The sequence below is a fragment of the Engystomops pustulosus genome, chromosome 2 (assembly GCF_040894005.1).
Source record: "Engystomops pustulosus chromosome 2, aEngPut4.maternal, whole genome shotgun sequence".
Classification (NCBI taxonomy): Eukaryota; Metazoa; Chordata; class Amphibia; order Anura; family Leptodactylidae; genus Engystomops; species Engystomops pustulosus.
The window spans coordinates 139,618,487-139,638,017 of record NC_092412.1 but is presented as its reverse complement, the minus strand read 5'-3'; the positions used below and the strand labels follow the sequence as shown (position 1 = coordinate 139,638,017).

The 19,531-nt window shown below is 46.9% G+C and overlaps 1 long non-coding RNA gene and 6 other non-coding genes across 7 annotated transcripts; all 7 read right to left on the bottom strand.

Annotated features, from left to right (window-relative positions):
- Positions 1 to 6,180: 6,180 nt before the first annotated feature.
- On the bottom strand, positions 6,181 to 10,519 carry LOC140118594 (uncharacterized). Its single transcript, XR_011853219.1, has 8 exons — positions 10,361 to 10,519; positions 10,096 to 10,140; positions 9,560 to 9,591; positions 8,893 to 8,958; positions 8,297 to 8,330; positions 6,959 to 7,008; positions 6,469 to 6,488; positions 6,181 to 6,292 (listed from the first exon to the last, which is right to left on the bottom strand). It is a non-coding gene; the product is annotated as an uncharacterized lncRNA (long non-coding RNA).
- LOC140120102 (small nucleolar RNA SNORD99) lies at positions 6,358 to 6,431 on the bottom strand. The gene has a single exon (XR_011853534.1). It is a non-coding gene; the product is annotated as a small nucleolar RNA SNORD99 (small nucleolar RNA).
- LOC140120078 (small nucleolar RNA SNORD49) lies at positions 6,850 to 6,915 on the bottom strand. Its single transcript, XR_011853505.1, has one exon. It is a non-coding gene; the product is annotated as a small nucleolar RNA SNORD49 (small nucleolar RNA).
- Positions 7,080 to 7,150, bottom strand: LOC140120100 (small nucleolar RNA SNORD65). The gene has a single exon (XR_011853532.1). It is a non-coding gene; the product is annotated as a small nucleolar RNA SNORD65 (small nucleolar RNA).
- LOC140120101 (small nucleolar RNA SNORD99) lies at positions 8,757 to 8,827 on the bottom strand. Its single transcript, XR_011853533.1, has one exon. It is a non-coding gene; the product is annotated as a small nucleolar RNA SNORD99 (small nucleolar RNA).
- Positions 9,942 to 10,050, bottom strand: LOC140120072 (small nucleolar RNA SNORA16B/SNORA16A family). Its single transcript, XR_011853498.1, has one exon. It is a non-coding gene; the product is annotated as a small nucleolar RNA SNORA16B/SNORA16A family (small nucleolar RNA).
- Positions 10,193 to 10,331, bottom strand: LOC140120071 (small nucleolar RNA SNORA16B/SNORA16A family). The gene has a single exon (XR_011853497.1). It is a non-coding gene; the product is annotated as a small nucleolar RNA SNORA16B/SNORA16A family (small nucleolar RNA).
- Positions 10,520 to 19,531: the final 9,012 nt, after the last annotated feature.

Genomic DNA, 19,531 nt, shown 5'->3' with positions numbered 1-19,531 from the left:
AGCCCCCAGTAAGTAATGTCCTCACACAGCCCCCCAGTAAGTAATGTGCCCACACAGCCCCCCAGTAAGTAATGTGACCACACAGCCCCCCCAGTAATATCCCCACACAGCCCCCCAGTAAGTAATGTGCCTCACACAGCCCCCCAGTAAGTAATGTCCTCACACAGCCCCCCAGTAAATAATGTGCCTCACACAGCCCCCCAGTAAATAATGTGCCCACACAGCCCCCCAGTAAGTAATGTGCCCACACAGCCCCCCAGTATGTAATGTGCCCACACAGCCCCCCAGTAAGTAATGTGCCTCAAAAAGCCCCCCTGTAAGTAATGTGCCTCACACACAGTCCCCCAGTAAGTAATGTGCCTCACACAGCCCCCCCATAAGTAATGTGCCTCACACAGCCCCCGAGTAAGTATTGTGCCTCACACACAGCCCCCCAGTAAGTAATGTGCCCCACACAGCCCCCCAGTAAGTAATGTACCCCACACAGCCCCCCAGTAAGTAATGTGCCCCACACAGCCCCCCAGTAAGTAATGTGCCCACACAGCCCCCCAGTAAGTAATGTGCCTCACAAAGCCCCCCAGTAAGTAATGTGCCCACACAGCCCCCCAGTAAGTAATGTGCCCCACACAGCCCCCCAGTAAGTAATGTGCCTCACAAAGCCCCCCAGTAAGTAATGTGCCCCACACAGTCCCCCAGTAAATAATGTGCCTCACAAAGCCCCCCAGTAAATAATGTGCCTCACACACAGCCCCCCACTAAGTAATGTGCCTCACACAGCCCCCCAGTAAGTAATGTGCCTCACACACAGCCCCCCACTAAGTAATGTGCCCCACACAGCCCCCCAGTAAGTAATGTGCCTCACAAAGCCCCCCAGTAAATAATGTGCCTCACACACAGCCCCCCACTAAGTAATGTGCCCCACACAGCCCCCCAGTAAGTAATGTGCCTCACAAAGCCCCCCAGTAAGTAATGTGCCCACACAGCCCTCCAGTAAGTAATGTGCCCCACACAGTCCCCCAGTAAATAATGTGCCTCACAAAGCCCCCCAGTAAGTAATGTGCCTCACACAGCCCCCCAGTAAATAATGTGCCTCACACAGCCCACCAGTAAATAATGTGCCTCACACAGCCCCCCAGTAAATAATGTGCCTCACACACAGCCCCCCAGTAAGTAATGTGCCTCACACACAGCCCCCCAGTAAATAATGTGCCTCGCACAGCCCCCCCAGTAAGTAATGTGCCTCACACACAGCCCCCCCAGTAAATAATGTGCCTCACACACAGCCCCCCCAGTAAGTAATGTGCCTCACACAGCCCCCCCAGTAATGTCCCCACACAGCCCCCCAGTAAGTAATGTGCCTCACACACAGCCCCCCCAGTAAGTAATGTGCCTCACACAGCCCCCCAGTAAATAATGTGCCTCACACAGCCCCCCAGGAAATAATGTGCCTCACACACAGCCCCCCCCCCAGGAAATAATGTGCCTCACACAGTCCCCCCAGTAAATAATGTGCCTCACACAGCTCCCCAGTAAATAATGTGCCTCACACACAGCCCCCCAGTAAGTAATGTGCCTCACACAGCTCCCCAGTAAATAATGTGCCTCACACACAGCCCCCCCAGTAAATAATGTGCCTCACACAGTCCCCCCAGTAAATAATGTGCCTCACACAGCCCTCCAGGAAATAATGTGCCTCACACACACCCCCCCAGTAAGTAATGTGCCTCACACAGCCCCCCAGTAAGTAATGTGCCCCACACAGCCCCCCAGTAAGTAATGTGCCCCACACAGCCCCCCAGTAAGTAATGTGCCTCACACAGCCCCCCAGTAAATAATGTGCCTCACACAGCCCCCCAGTAATGTGCCTCACACAGCCCCCCAGTAAGTAATGTGCCTCACACAGCCCCCCAGTAAGTAATGTGCCTCACACAGCCCCCCAGTAAATAATGTGCCTCACACAGCCCCCCAGTAAATAATGTGCCTCACACAGCCCCCCAGTAAATAATGTGCCTCACACACAGCCCCCCAGTAAGTAATGTGCCTCACACACAGCCCCCCAGTAAATAATGTGCCTCGCACAGCCCCCCCAGTAAGTAATGTGCCTCACACACAGCCCCCCAGTAAGTAATGTGCCTCACACAGCCCCCCCAGTAAGTAATGTGCCTCACACAGCTCCCCAGTAAATAATGTGCCTCGCACAGCCCCCCAGTAAGTAATGTGCCTCACACACAGCCCCCCAGTAAGTAATGTGCCTCACACAGCCCCCCAGGAAATAATGTGCCTCACACAGCCCCCCGGTAAGTAATGTGCCTCACACAGACCCCCGGTAAGTAATGTGCCTCACACACAGCCCCCCAGTAAATAATATGCCTCACACACAGCCCCCCAGTAAGTAATGTGCCTCACACACAGCCCCCCAGTAAATAATGTGCCTCGCACAGCCCCCCCAGTAAGTAATGTGCCTCACACACAGCCCCCCCAGTAAGTAATGTGCCTCACACAGCCCCCCCAGTAAGTAATGTGCCTCACACAGTCCCCCAGTAAGTAATGTGCCTCACACACAGCCCCCCCCCCAGTAAATAATGTGCCTCACACACAGCCCCCCCAGTAAGTAATGTGCCTCACACAGCCCCCCAGTAAATAATGTGCCTCACACAGCCCCCCAGGAAATAATGTGCCTCACACACAGCCCCCCCCCAGGAAATAATGTGCCTCACACAGTCCCCCCAGTAAATAATGTGCCTCACACAGCTCCCCAGTAAATAATGTGCCTCACACACAGCCCCCCAGTAAGTAATGTGCCTCACACAGCCCCCCACTAAGTAATGTCCCCACACAGCCCCCCAGTAAGTAATGTGCCCCACACAGCCCCCCAGTAAATAATGTGCCTCACACAGCCCCCCAGGAAATAATGTGCCTCACACAGCCCCCCAGGAAATAATGTGCCTCACACAGCCCCCCAGGAAATAATGTGTCCCCACACAGCCCCCCCAGTAAGTAATGTGCCCACACAGCCCCCCAGTAAGTAATGTGCCCACACAGCCCCCCAGTAAGTAATGTGCCTCACACAGCTCTCCAGGAAATAATGTGCCTCACACACAGCCCCCCAGTAAATAATGTGCCTCACACACTCCCCAGTAAATGTGCCTCACACAGCCCCCCAGGAAATAATGTGCCTCACACAGCCCCCCAGGAAATAATGTGCCTCACACAGCCCCCCAGGAAATAATGTGCCTCACACAGCCCCCCAGTAAGTAATGTGCCTCACACAGCCCCCCAGTAAGTAATGTGCCTCACACAGCCCCCCAGGAAATAATGTGCCTCACACAGCCCCCCAGGAAATAATGTGCCTCACACAGCCCCCCAGTAAGTAATGTGCCTCACACAGCCCCCCAGGAAATAATGTGCCTCACACAGCCCCCCAGGAAATAATGTGCCCCACAATGTTCTCCCCCTTCCCTAGTCCCTATCATGCTTCTCACCTCACAGATGCAGCTCTCTCTCTTTCTGTGCGCTGCTTTCCCCTGCAGGTCATGTGATCATGACATCATCACAGGTCCTTGAGCCTCTGGAACTCCCGGAGGTAAGGTCCTTGCAGGGGAAAGCAGCGCCTGCACTCGTTCTCATCACGATCTGAGGACACAGATCGTGATGAGAACGAGAGGGAAGGAATCTCCCGGGCAGCGGGGCAGATGATCTGCTGACCCGAGGAGATTCCGGGCACTGGCCAAAAGATCCGGGGCATGAGCCCCGGATCTTTTGACCTAGCGACGCCCCTGCTGAGGTCGATAGTTTAGCATTAGAGGGATTTGTGGACGCTTGAGGACTGGGCAGAGAAATGGTTGATGTAGATAAATGTAAAGTTATGCACTTGGGCCATGGAAACAAAAAGTATAATTATGTTCTAAACGGTCAATTACTTAGTAAAACTGGAGCTGAAAAGGACTTGGGGGTATTGGGGGTATTAATTTTGGTGACCAGAGCCAGGCGGCTGCTGCTGCTAAGGCAAATAAAATTATGGGATGTATCAAGAGAGGAATAGATTCTCATGATAAAGACATCGTTTTACCCTTATACAAATCCCTGGTCAGACCACACATGGAATATTGTGTACAGTTTTGGGCACCTGTGTATAAAAAGGATATAGTAGAGCTGGAACAAGTGCAGAGGAGAGCAACCAGGATTATTAGGGGAATGGGGGAACTAGAATACACTGACAGATTACAAAATTTGGGATTATTCAGTTTAGAAAAAGGCGACTGAGGGGAGACCTCATTACAATGTACAAAAACCTGAACGGACAGCACAAGAATCTCTCCAAAGATCTAGGCCTGTGACCAGGACAAGGGAGCATCCTCTTATCCTAGAGGAGAGGCGATTTTACCATCAACATAGACAAAGGTTCTTTACTGTAAGAGCAGTGAGACTATGGAACTCTGCCGCAGGAGATTGTTATGGCGGACTCCATGTACATGTTCAAGAGAGGCCTGGATGCCTTTCTGGAGAGAAAAAAATATCACCTGTTATGGGGATAAAACATTTAATTTTTAAAGTTTGGACTTCATGGACTTGCGTCTTTTTCCAGCCTTATATACTATGATACTATGTTGTTACCCATGATGTACCCCACCTAATTGAAAATAAAGACAAGCCTTTTTATTGGACAGTACCGGTGTGATTGACTGGAGTGCCGCTCATTCTTCATTTTTTCACAAGTTAGTATCCTCTTCCGTAAAGCTGGTCGGACATAGGTCTTGCCAGGAGGAAGCTGCCATAGGTCCACAAGAGCAGCAAGTCGTTCCGGAGGAACAATATGACGAGAAGCCGATTCTTCTCCAACAATAGAGGCACACAAGAGGGCATCGGCTTTGACGGACTCAGTCGTTCCCTTTCCACCCCTCGTGTCAGATGAGCGGGGAAGCGACAAATGCAGGATATCAGGCTCATGTTAGTTTGACCTCTTATATTATTGGTTATTCTTTTTGCAATTCATACCTTTAGTATCTATTAGCTAATTATAAGTCAAGGTAACCATCTGTATTAGGACCTCTGTAAGATACGTTGGTAGCTATATAGTCAGTCATCTATGTCAGCCAGATATACAATCAGGCCAATGTTGCCACACACACAGGCTTGTTCCTCACTCAGCAGGATAATACCTATAAAGGATAGGTGTCTTGGGGGTTGCCTTTACAGTATGATCCATATAGCAAGAGGTGGGTAACTTAAGGATTGCCTATGTATCAGTCACATTTCCCAGACATCTCTCACTGCCTGTACTATCGGATGTACCATACATTCATTGGGAAGTGATCCTGCATAGACAATAAGGGGTGGGAAGCTTAGGGATTGCATATGCATACATATATTAGTCACATTTCCAGGACCTCATAGTTTGTATCACATGTACCATACATTCATTGAATAGTCAAACACACACTGGCAATACCCCAATTCTGAAGAGCAGGATTGGGGTATTGTCTGCTGCTGTGAGATCACAACCTAAAAATCTAGTGGCTAGAGGGTCTCAATAATTTCAGATCGCTCCTAGGGCACATTTAGGAATAGTTAAGTCTGCAGTACTAATCTATAGTTGCTAACACTAGTCTCACACACACACACACACGATATTAAAACCCTGATCTACTCACTCAACTGGCTCTTCCTCAAAATCTGACTCAGATATGCCAGACTTCCCATAGATGTCAACAGTATGTCATTCCTTTTAACTCCTTGGCTATAATCCTCCCAAGCAAGACTCACAAAAGTAAGTAATTTTTTAAGCGGAGGGCAACATGGCACCCCACACTTAACTGCACTGCTTTTGGAAATGTTCAAACAAATGATGGGAAATTTACTTGACACTTCATGGACTGAATAAAGAGTACCCATCAGGCAAATTAACCCCCCACAGACTAGAGAAGTTAGAAAGCACTGCCCCCAATCCCTTCATTGTCCGTTTACATGCCTGTAACCTCAAACTTTCAGGACCTAAAGCTGTGTGCAAGTGACCCAAGATGGGTCCAATGAATCATTTTCATATTCAACAGTTGATCTCAAGTGTGAGGCAGCACTACATCTGTAGTGGAATCTTTGTTAGCTGCTCTGGAAGGTAGTGACAGAAATAGTCAGATACCTGATGTCAGGTGTTCTATAAAGCAAAGACACAAAGTCTATAAATAAGCATTTAAGAATATTTATTAGTCAAGGCATAAAAAGTTTTGAAAGGCCAAAATGTTTAAAAAGCTAAACTTCTTGCAGTTTCCATTTATGCAGTCCTTGAATCCAGGCCCTAAAGAAAAGGAAAAACTAAATTAGAGCATTTTGTAGACTCAAGCAACAAAAAGCCAAAGACAGTGCTGGTCTCAGTCCCATATCCGCAACTCTCATTCAATCTGTCCAGTAAGTATACATAGTCATCACTGACCAGTCTCACAGGTTGACTAGAAGCTTTAACTGTTAACTTACCTCTAACCATGGAGTCAAATCTGTTAAAACAGAAAACATGAAGTGGTTACATCCTACACAAAACCACTGCACCAAAACTTTAGTTTAATATACATTGGTTAACCAAATAGGTTCCTTTGTGTTATAAGGGTTGCCTGAGTGTTGCAAAAAGTCAGACAGACTGCAGCATGGAACATCAGGAGTGATGAGGTATATGTACACTTTTAAAAGCCTGGATCCTAATTTGCAACTCAAACAACCCCTTTAATGCCAAAGACATTATGCAGTGTAAAACCTGGGCCAGAGACTCCAGATTTAAAAAATTTCATGGACACTTGGCAGGTTCCCATTAGATTAAAATGCACTGGTTATACTACAAATGTTTTAGTCTGTGGAACTGCAAATCAGAGTGGAAAAGTCATCGTCAGTTGTCGCATCTGACGGCACTTCCTGAGTCTCATCATTTCAGTCTGAGTGTCGCATCTACATATTTATGGGGTGATGGGCATACCTTAGCTACTTATGGTGTCCAAAGTCTTCTATCCGATGGCAGTCTTGTCCCTGAAAAAGAAATAGCCCTGGTTACTTGTTGTATGATGCATATCCTTATACATTTACCACCATTGTGGTGTTGTCAGAGAACAGTTATCAACAAGTGGTTTCTGCCGGTAATTCCAGCTAATTTGTTCTGTTTTCATCATGTAGGGTGTGATGGTACTAAGGGAATGCATCGTGTATTTAAGAGATTTCTACAAGTTTCTTCTAGGCTTCTGTGAGGCAGCCTTTGAAATTGGCAACAGCTTTTTGGGCCATCTAACCATGAACTCCCCAGATGGAATATCGCTTTTACATGTTTAGCTTTTGAGGCCAAAACATGAAATGTAGTGTGGAAAAGGCATCCACCATGCAAGTTAACATTCAGCTGTTTTACAGAACGCTTGTCCTAACAACTGATTGGGATGACATTGCCAGCCTGATCATGAAGAGAAGGGTTGCCATTTATGCAGGAAACTGGCTGTTACACAACCTGGTCTCATTAGCCCTGCTTAGAGATACAGGGTAATTTGCATTGCAAATGCTGCAATCAAGCTTGATCCCAGCAGCTAAGGGGTTAGATAGCCCCTCACAACAACTGCAGATGGAAGGCACAGCAGCCAGAAATCTGAAGACCGATATGATTGCCATGCACAAAAGTCAGAGGCAAAAGTTCAATAGTCTTGCTGTACTGCAATGTACCATTGATCAAGTGGTCAAAAATAATTTACTTTTGTGAAAAAAAACAAATTTCTCCCCAATATACATCATACCTCTGCTAAATATGAGGTAGCAACAATTTTGTGCAAACTTTGTTAAGCAGATACTTATTATACCTGTGAAATGGCTGGTTTATACACTTGGCAGCAAAGTGGTCATCCTAGGGCAATTAGAAAGACATTTCTGATTCACCCCAAAATAGTAACTCAGTTATTTTTTTCCCTCTGGGTTATTATGGTTGCCATAGTCCAACAGTATTAAAGTGCTTAAACAAGCAGCAAAATCCCTCCCCCCCAAAGGAAGTGTTAATTTTTAGGTTAAAATGGCAAAAATAAGTTATGCAAGTTATGATTCAGTCACATGAATGGAATGGGGCCCCAATATTTTGTCTCACCACACAGATGGCAAAATAAAAGATAGGTCTTCTATTTTGCCACCAGGCCTGGACTAATGGAGGACAGTGCTCAAATTTGGCTTATTTCCCCCCGACTACATAATAAGCCTTGGTGTCAAGACAAGCGACCCAAGGTAGTTTAGTGATGCATTCCTTTACACTTTAAATATCCAATGTAAGTGTACAATGTCTCTTACTCACCATCAATACTGTAGCCCAAGATTGTGACATTCATCTGAAAAATGTAAAGTCACAGGAATAAGATTTACTGTCCTTGTACTAGGTTGGTTATCAAGTGACTGGATTGTCTGCATCACCAACTCAGTTAGCAAAATTAGCTATCAGTCAAATGCTACCATTCAAGTTTTACATCTACAACTACCAAATATCAATTGTGAGGTTGCAACATTGGAAAAAAAAATAGCTTTAGCAGTTTGGGCCAAATCTAGCTGGTATTAATATCAAAAAATTGTACAAAGGGTTCTGTTTGGCCAACAACTCAGGAAAGTCAATAAGGAAAGTGGGTCCTAAACTCAAAAACCCCACTTCTTGCAGAAAAGCAGCCTTCAACCTACAGTTTGATGAATCAGTATGAGGGCTTTGATACATAGATCAAGTTAATTTTCATCTTTAGATTCTAACATTACCGTAGTCATGACCTGGTTGGCCTCAGTCCCATATCCGCAGGAGTCATCCAACAGTCTCCAAATGTAAGAGTCATCACAGACCAACTAGAGCCCCCAGGTCACCATGATCATCGTAATTACACTTAGTTTAATAGTTCAAGTAGACCTTACCTTCCTGCAGACATTGAGGCATTAGGAATCAGACACCCCAGAAACAAGTCAGGTAGGAGCAGGCTCCTAAAGGTAATTGAAAGAAAAGGATTTAGAATAAACCAAGCAGCTATGAAGAAGAGTCTCATAGTATCTGCACTGCTGACCCCATTTAAGCGTGGTGGAGCAAAATATTCTGTTAGGGTGCTGTTAGAAACGTATTGTAGAACCTGGGGGTGCGTTGACCTGTTTGCGCATGCGTTTAGAACAAAACGCATTAGGTGTGATGAAATTACCGAATACCCCAGGAGTGTGATATGCTTAGGGCAGTTACATGGTGCACTTCTGAGACACTACAGATTTTTCATCCGTTTTATACATGTGATATTGTACACATAGCTAAAAAAAATGCCATATAAGTGGTTGAGCAAGTAAAAACCTTTTGAAGTTAAGTAATTGGTTTTTTAGTGACTACCTTCTAGCATTAGAGTCAAGCAGCTTGCTCTAATCATTTGACAAGAATATGTAAAGCAGGCCCATAGGAGATGTCTTATACTACAAGCAATACCTGACCAGGACCTCACAATATGGTCATTTTACTGCTAAGTCAAATGGGATCCAATTAAAATAAAGCTGTACAATGCCGCAAGTGTGGACTGACCACAACACAATAAGATTTATTAATTACCATGTCTTATGTCATCTTCACATCAAACATACCTAAGAAAAAAAACAAAAACTGCAATGAGACCCAAAAGTCAAGCCATTATACTCAAACACAGGTTTAATTGCAGTTCTTGGGACAATAGGGACATTGGTGGTGGACTCAGCAACAAGACCTCCACAGAGCATGAGAACAGGGGGTCTGATGTACATACACATCACTGCTCCCCAATATAAGCAGAGGTAGTGCATGGCAATGCGCCCCTCACCACTATGGAGCTTATGGAGATGGTTTAGTACACTGCTCCTCTGAGAACCATAGAGATGCTCAGGGCAGCCCAGCCATGGACCCCCATTCTGATCTGTGGGGCTCCTCACTGGATTACCTGAGGCCCACAGTACCGGTCACATGTCAGCTCCTATAATGTTGCCATTAGGAATAACCCTGAACAGCGACCGTCAGGAGCCATTGCTCTGGGCTCGTCATGACCGCCACAACCATCAGCGAGGCCTGCCAGTCTGGATTAGAGCCGCTCCTCCCAGCCCGGCGCCCGCACTCACCTCCAGAGCCGCCCATAGGCAGAGGCCTGTCCCGCCGCACCGCGCCTGTAACATCAAGCAATGCACGTCAGTAATGTACCAGCCATTGCCGGGCACACAATGTATTCCACCATTATGTTGCTATCACTGGCACCTGATAACCAGAGCAGCGACCGTCGGAAGAAAACCTTCATATTGGCCTCTGTTTGACCGCGTCAGATACATCAACCTCTAACTCGGCTTCGATCAGGGCCCGTGAACAGCCACTAAACCCGCCAATACTCACCTAAGCTGCTCCACGGGAAGCTTCAAGACGGTTCCATGACGCCTCCAGAGTGCAGAGGCATACTGTGAGACAGGATGGCTGCAGATCGCCTCAGCACCGCCATCGATAAGCAGTACATGGGAGAGAGAATGTGCTTCTGCGGGATCCGGCTTTTGTACTGCTCAGTCTGACACACCGTGCTCTCTGATTGGCAGGCATGAAATGGGCGGAGCAGCGCGATGCCTGATGGTATATGTAGTACTACGCTAGAGTGACTCGTAGTTTCAGCTCCACTTAGTATTGCAGTATTACAAGTACTGGACTGTATGTATTTCATGACATACCTCTGCTGTCCATATGATACATTTCCTGATTTTTTCTGTAGGTCAGTACTATCTCGGAGAAATTATGTAGATTTGGTAATGATTCAATAAAATAGTTTTTTACGGGAATATTTTTATTGCCATATTCAGATGCCCTTATCTAGTCTATACTTCAGTGTATGGAGCAGTGTAAGGTGTCATTATTTTGGGTGACATGATGAAATGTACAACTGGTTGTTCACTTTATAGTACATATTATGTAATACGTGTCAAAATAAAGAAAAAGTGAAGATTTGTACTTTTTTCAGTTCAACTTAAAGGAAACCTACCACCACAGATCTACCTATTAAGGTAGATCTGGTGGTAGTTGCCTCTAATCTATGTAAGGATAGCCCTTTTAAGGGCTGATCCTTTAGTCCCCTTTATCTTTTTAAATCATTAACTGTGGTAATATGCTACTGGGCCGTGGATTTGGCGGAGCTGAGGCTACAGGGCGCGGCTGCTCTACACCCCAGTAGCCTCCTTGATCCTCCTACCCAGATATCTTCAGCATGCAGCTACAAGGAGCTGCGCACCCTCGTCTGCGAAGACAGTGTTCTACGCATGTGCAGATCCCAGGCCACCAGCTGAGTGGTCTCGCGTTCGAAGCCGGAGCTACTGCATGCAAAGAACGCCGTCTTCGCGTACAAGGGTGTCTTCCTGGTAGCTGTCGCCCTAAAGATATCTGGGTAGGAGGATCAAGGAGTAGCCATGGAGTAGCCATGCCCTGTAGCCTCAGCTCCGGCTACTCCACAACCCCATAGGGTGAAGACACACATGGCGTTTTTGGGCCGTTTTTGGGCCGTTTTTACTAAGTGCGTTTTCAGATCGTTAAAAACGCATGCGTTTTTTAAAAACGCATGCGTTTTTTGAAAACGCATGCGTTTTTGTCCGTTTTTCCGAAATTGTGCAATGAAAAATGGAGAAAAACGCACGCGTTTTCAAAAAACGCACGCGTTTTTAAAAAACGGATGCGTTTTTTAACGCATGCGTTTTTAACGATCTGAAAATGCACTTAGTAAAAACGGCCCAAAAACGGCCCAAAAACGCCATGTGTGTCTTCACCCATAGGCTCTTCGGTAAATTACCATATTAGCACAATTAAAGATTAAAAAAGATAAAGGGGACTACAGAATTAGCCCTTAAAAGGGCTATCCTTACATACATTAGAGGCACCTGCCACCGGATCTACCTTAATAGGTAGATCTGTGGTAGTAGGTTTCCTTTAAAGGAAATCTACTGTCAGGAATATACTTACTTAGTAAATTCCCTAAATATCCATCTTTCTTGAAGGACTCACATTGCACTTTAACCACATACTTCCCAACTTTTGGACTAGAGAAGAGGGACAAAACACCCCTCCCCCTTTTCTTTAACCACCCATTGCCTCATCCCAATCTTCATGGCTTCCACATAGTATAATGACCATTTCCTATGGCCAACCTCCCTATGAAGCAATATAATGCCCCCCCTTTAATTTTACCCTCCCTTTACATTTGGTCCCACTTTTATTTATCTCCCCATACTTATAATGTCCAAGCTTTCTGTACTCTAACCCCTCCACCAGTCCTTATTATATTGTGGCCACCTGTCCTCCATCCTCCTGATATTGTGGCCTTCTGCCTCCTGTTTCTGGTAATAAACAGGGTTACTTACCTTCCCCTCGTTCCCCGGCGTCAGTCCTGCTTCCTCTTATGCTGGGGCTCTAAACATGATCCGGAGGAGGGGATGGTGTTATTCTAGGGGAGGAGCTACTTTTTAACATGCGGTGCAGAAGAGATGCAAAGATTCCCCTTCCTCCTAAGCCCGATACCTCAGCTGCTTTGCAGCTGTAGTGTATGGTACCGGGAGGAGGTGGGGCAGGGCGGGACAATCTCCCAAATGCCTGGGGCAGGGGAACAGTGGTTGAAAACCAAGACTGTCCTGCCGAATCCAGGACGGTTAGGAACTATTCCCATTGCATTCATACTTGCATTTTTCACACACACGCACTTTTTTAAAAACATGTTTAACTTTTTCACTTGTGTTTTATGTGCGTTGTTTGTGCATTAAAAAGCAAAAAAAAATGCATATGAAAAATAAACATTTATGATTCAGATCAAAACCTGATAAAAATTGAAGGCAAAAATGTATTTCATGCGTTGCACTCTGACGTGATCTGCAACGCAAGTGTGAAAGGTGCTTTAGGCTACGCATAGATGCGCAGGGAGCAGTGGGGGATAACGTTTCCCATGGGCCCTGGCTGTTCACGCGACTAGGGCCCCCCCATCTTCCAAACCAACATGTACACGGTTGTTAGGACTTAAGTACTACTCTACATTCTCTATATCCTTAATCTTATACCAGTGGTGGCGAACCTTTTAGAGACCGAGTGCCCAAACTCCAAACCAAAGTCCATGTAATCATCGCAAAGTGCCAACACGTCTATTTAGCCTAAAATCACACCATACCACTCTATAAGGGACATATAATACTGCTACATGATGACCATTACCAGTACAACAAGATAAAAACCACCATACTGATAATAAACAGACCACTAAAGAAAGACCAACATCACCAATTATATCACAAAGCAGGAGCAAATACAGCGGAGAACACTACCCCCATCCAGTGAGGAACACTACCCCCATCCACTGAGGATCACTACCCCCATCCAGTGAGGATCATTGCCCCCATCCAGTGAGGAACACTACCCCCATCCAGTGAGGAACACTACCCCCATCCAGTGAGGAACACTACCCCCATCCACTGAGGAACACTACCCCCATCCAGTGAGGATCACTACCCCCATCCAGTGAGGAACACTACCCCCATCCAGTGAGGATCACTACCCCCATCCAGTGAGGGACACTACCCCCATCCAGTGAGGATCACTACCCCCATCCAGTGAGAGACACTACCCCCATCCAGTGAGAGACACTACCCCCATCCAGTGAGGATCACTACCCCCATCCAGTGAGGATCACTGCCCCCATCCAGTGAGGATCACTACCCCCATCCAGTGAGGAACACTACCCCCATCCAGTGAGGATCACTGCCCCCATCCAGTGAGGATCACTACCCCCATCCAGTGAGGATCATTACCCCCATCCAGTGAGGAACACTACCCCCATCCAGTGAGGAACACTACCGCCATACAGTGAGGAACACTACCCCCATACTGTGAGGAACACTACCCCCATCCAGTGAGGATCACTACCCCCATACAGTGAGGAACACTACCCCCATACAGTGAGGGACACTACCCCCATACAGTGAGGGACACTACCCCCATACAGTGAGGGACACTACCCCCATACAGTGAGGAACACTACCCCCATCCAGGGGCAATATGAAGGATTGTTGAATTTGGCAGGGGGTGTGTAGGGTAATGTGTATGTTGTAGGGTGGAGGGTGGGTGCACTGAACAGCCAATCTACATGGAACCAGGCAGGTGAATTTACCATCAAATTGTTAGGATTGGTACACAAAAGACAGGGGATAGTGTGCCCTGAGCTTGCCCCAACCTCTGTCCCTTCCTATAGCCCCCCCACGCTAAACCGTGGGGCGACTACTTGAAGACTCGAAATATTCTGGGTAAGTGTGGGAAGGGGAACACAAACAGACTGACAAACATAAAACATAAAAGAATCGTAAACAAGCCGGAGTCACAACTAGAGGGTACGTCAAAAGCAGAATCAGTAAGCAAGAGTCAAAGTCCAAAACTAGCCGAGTTAGCAACAATATAGATACAGATACAGAGCAATACAAACTAGCAGCAACCAGGTGGAGAAAGGGATTTTCAAACACTGGCACTGGTGACTAGTGAAGCTGCAATTTATGCAGCCAGAACTCCACCTCCAGAACCTGATAGGTGCTGGACAGCATCTGGGAATTAACCCCTCAAGGTGCAGAAACAACCAAGCACCAAGCAGAGGTTCAAAGTCCCAGCCACTCCTAGACAGCGCGAGATCTTAGCAGCCGCTGCCCAGGACGAGAGGTGGAGTTTGCGCGGATACGCGCCGGGGTTCGGAGAACGCTGCTGGCACCACCAGACGAACCAGAAGTCCCAGCAATCTCCCTAGCGAACCTGACAGTACCCCCCCCCTGACGGGGGGCCTTCGGACCCCTAGATCTTAAAGATGGCTTCTGAGGGTAGGTCTGATGAAATAACCTGAGTAACCGTGGAGCATGAACATCTCTAGCCGGAACCCAAGACCTATCCTCAGGACCAAAACCTTTCCAATGGACCAGGTACTGCAGGGAGTTACCTACCCATCTGGAATTCACCACCTTTTCCACCTCAAATTCCAGATTCCCCTCCACAATAGATGGAGAAGGAGGGTCAGAAAGAGGCAAAACAGGCTCAACATAGCGCTTCAGAAGACTCTTATGGAAGGTGTTATGGACCCGCCACCCTGCTGGAAGTGTAATCTTGAAGGAAACCGGGTTAACAATATGAGTAACAACAAACGGACCCACAAACCTGGGCGCAAACTTCAAAGAGGGGACCTTCAATTTAAGGTTTTTTGTTGATAACCACACTTTATCCCCCACCACAAACGTATCAGATTTAGTGCGCCTTCTTTCAGTTTGTTGGACCATAGAATTTTGTGCCCTCTGAATATTCTCCCGAACTTGTGACCAGAGCGAGCGCAACTTGGATGTAATGGCTTCCGCTCGAGGAATATTAGAGACAGGCACAGATGAAAAAGAGAAACGTGGATGAAAACCATAATTGCAGAAAAACGGAGATACCTGTGTGGACGAACTACAGTGGTTATTAATAGCAAATTCTGCCAACGGAAGGAATTTCACCCACTGGTCCTGACTGTCCGAGACAAAGAGTCGCAGATATTGAATCATCTCCTGATTCATTCTCTCGGACTGACCATTAGACTCAGGATGAAACGCTGAGGAGAACGACAGATTAACTTCCAGTCTAGAACAAAATGCTCGCCAAAATTTGGAAACAAATTGTACGCCCCTATCAGACACAATATCATCTGGTATACCATGGAGGCGTACAATGTTCTGTATAAACAAATCAGCCAATTCTTCAGCTGAAGGTAACTTTTTTAATGGAACAAAGTGTCCCATCTTGGAGAAACGGTCCACTACCACCCAAATCACTGTATAGCCTTGAGATGCTGGCAGATCAGTGACAAAATCCATTGACACTTTAGACCATGGCCTGGTGGGAACTGGAAGCGGAAGAAGAGGCCCCTCAGGACGTCTCCTGGGAGTCTTTCCTCGCGCACAGACCTGACAGGCTTGGACAAATGCGTGCACATCATTAGTCATGTGAGGCCACCAGTAACTTCTCTTTAAGAGATCCAAGGTACTCCGCATTCCCGGATGACCTGCCAATACTGAGCAATGCGTCTCCTCCAACACTCTCAAACGACAAGAAAGAGGAACAAATAATTTGCCTTCCGGAAGGTCTTTGGGTGCAGATTTTTGTCCTGCTAAAATTTGAGAGGAGAGGTGGGAGGAGACAGCTGCCAACACAACACCTGGAGACAAAATATTACTGTCCGTAGTCGCTGGAAGCTCAGGAGTCCCGAAGCTACGGGACAAGGCATCAGCCTTCACATTTTTTGACCCAGGTCGGTAGGTGACCACAAAATTAAAGCGAGAGAAAAACAAGGCCCACCTAGCCTGACGTGAGTTCAAACGCTTAGCAGTATCCAAATATACTAAGTTCTTATGATCTGTGAGCACAGTTATCGGATGAAGAGCTCCTTCCAAAAAGTGTCGCCAGACTTCAAATGCCCACTTAATGGCAAGGAGCTCTCGATTACCAATATCATAATTCCTCTCACAAGAGGAAAACTTTCTAGAGAAATATGCACAGGGCCTAAGTCTGGTGAGAGTGGAGGACCCCTGAGACAACACTGCACCTACTCCTACCTCGGAGGCATCAACCTCCACAACAAACGGTAGAGAGAGGTCAGGTTGAACCAAAACTGGGGCTGACGAGAATGCCGCTTTTAAAGTTTCAAACGCTGAGCAAGCGGCAGGGGACCAGTTGTTTGGATCAGCACCCTTACGGGTTAGATCCGTGAGGGGTTTGGCGATCACAGAAAAGTTCTTTATAAAGTTCCGATAATAGTTAGCGAAACCTAAAAATCGTTGTAGGGCCTTAAGATTGGTAGGCCGAACCCAGTCCGTGAGCGCCTGAACCTTACTCGGATCCATCTGTACATCAGAGGGAGTCACAACATAACCTAAGAAGGAAACCTTCTGGACGCAAAAAACACACTTTTCCAGCTTAGCGAAGAGGTGGTTTTTGCGCAACCTGGTAAGTACTTGGCGGAGATGTTGCTGGTGAGAAACCATATCAGGAGAAAAAATCAAAATATCGTCTAGATACACCACCATAAACACACCGATGTAATCATGAAAAATGGAGTTCATAAAGCCTTGAAAAACCGCTGGGGCATTACTCAAACCAAAGGGCATAACCAGGTATTCAAAGTGCCCCAAAGGTGTATTAAATGCGGTTTTCCACTCATCCCCTTCTCGGACCCGAATCAGGTTATAAGCCCCTCTGAGATCTAATTTAGAGAAAACTTGGGCCCCAGAAACCTGATTTAAGAGATCCGGGATCAAGGGGAGGGGACCTGAGTTTTTTACCGTTATCTTATTTAATTCTCGATAGTCAATACACGGCCGTAAACCACCATCTTTTTTCTCAACAAAAAAGAACCCGGCCCCAGTGGGCGACTCAGAGGGACGAATATGTCCGATTGCCAAACTCTCATCAATATAACTCTTCAGTGCCTCCCGTTCTGGTACCGACAAGTTATATATACGACCCTTTGGCAATCTAGCATCAGGAAGAAGGTCAATTTTACAATCAAACTCCCTGTGAGGAGGAAGGACTTGGGACAAGGGTTTTGAAAACACATCTGAGTAGTCCGAGAGAAAACCTGGAAGACCCTGATCTTCCGTCACTACTGTACATAGTGAAACTCTGGTCAGGTGCTCCTTACAGAGAGGACCCCAATGAACCAGCTCCAGAGTTTCCCAATTAATTACCGGATTATGGATCCGGAGCCAGGGTAGACCAAGAATGACATTTTCAGACAGGTTTTCCATAACTAGAAAAGAACACCATTCTTCATGCATAGCTCCTACCATAAGCTTTATCTGCGGGGTTCGGAATTTGATCAACCCTGCCTGTAGAGGGGTCAAATCCGCACCCGACATCTGGATAGGAGTGGACAATGGAATCAATGACATGCAAAACTGAGAGACAAAATTATAATCGATTAAATTAGTCGCAGCACCTGAATCCAAAAAGGCGCGACCAGTGCAGGAAACAGACTGAAACTTAACCGTACAAGGTAAATACATTCTAGACACAATAGGGAGTACCTGAGCTCCTAAGCAGTCCCCCCGACTACTGCTTAGGAGCGGAAGTTTTCCTGCTGCTGCCTCTTGGAACAGGTGTTGATCTGATGATCAGGACTTCCACAGTAGAAACAAAGATGGCGTCTTATTCGATGTTGCTTCCGCTGTGCAGGAGAGATGCTATCCAGCTCCATGGATTCCAATTCTGGACTACCTGGAGACGGACTGGCCGCTGGCTGACAGTCCGAGGACACCCGAGGTGATCGCCTGGATCTTAGGCGACGATCAACTCGGATGACCAGAGTCATAGCATCATCTAATGTCTGAGGCTCGGCATAAGCTAAGACTAAGTCCTGTACTCTGTCTGACAGTCCGGACATAAATTGGTCTTTTAGGGCGCAGTCATTCCATTGAGAGTCAGTCACATACTGTCTGAACTGGGCACAATAATCTTCTGCTGTCCGTTTTCCCTGACACAGAGATCTAAGGTGGGAAACTGCAAGTGCTCGCCGGTCAGGTTCGTCATAAATCTGGCCTAAAGCAGAAAAAAAAGCGTCAAGAGAAGAACGGGATGGAGAGTCAGGTGGGAGAGAAAAAGCCCAATTTTGCGGATCCCCACGCAACAGGGAAATTACCACGCCCACCCTTTGAATCTCTGTGCCCGATGAACGAGGGCGTAAAGAAAAGTAAAGTTTACAGCCCTCCCGAAATGAAAAAAATTTCTTACGGTCACCAAAAAACACGTCAGGGAGAGGAACCTTAGGTTCAGGCGTGGGTGGCAGTGGATCCTGCGGTGATGTCTGCCGTGGAACCTGCATAGATTCCTGAATTTGGAGACGGGAAGCTAGATCCTGAACAAGCTGAGTTAGGGTCTGGACCTGAGCGACCACAGCTGACAAAGGCTCCATGGAAGGAGAGAATGTAGCAGGTCGGATACAGGATGCAGACCTATGTGTGGCCAGTGTTTCTGTTAGGATTGGTACACAAAAGACAGGGGATAGTGTGCCCTGAGCTTGCCCCAACCTCTGTCCCTTCCTATAGCCCCCCCACGCTAAACCGTGGGGCGACTACTTGAAGACTCGAAATATTCTGGGTAAGTGTGGGAAGGGGAACACAAACAGACTGACAAACATAAAACATAAAAGAATCGTAAACAAGCCGGAGTCACAACTAGAGGGTACGTCAAAAGCAGAATCAGTAAGCAAGAGTCAAAGTCCAAAACTAGCCGAGTTAGCAACAATATAGATACAGATACAGAGCAATACAAACTAGCAGCAACCAGGTGGAGAAAGGGATTTTCAAACACTGGCACTGGTGACTAGTGAAGCTGCAATTTATGCAGCCAGAACTCCACCTCCAGAACCTGATAGGTGCTGGACAGCATCTGGGAATTAACCCCTCAAGGTGCAGAAACAACCAAGCACCAAGCAGAGGTTCAAAGTCCCAGCCACTCCTAGACAGCGCGAGATCTTAGCAGCCGCTGCCCAGG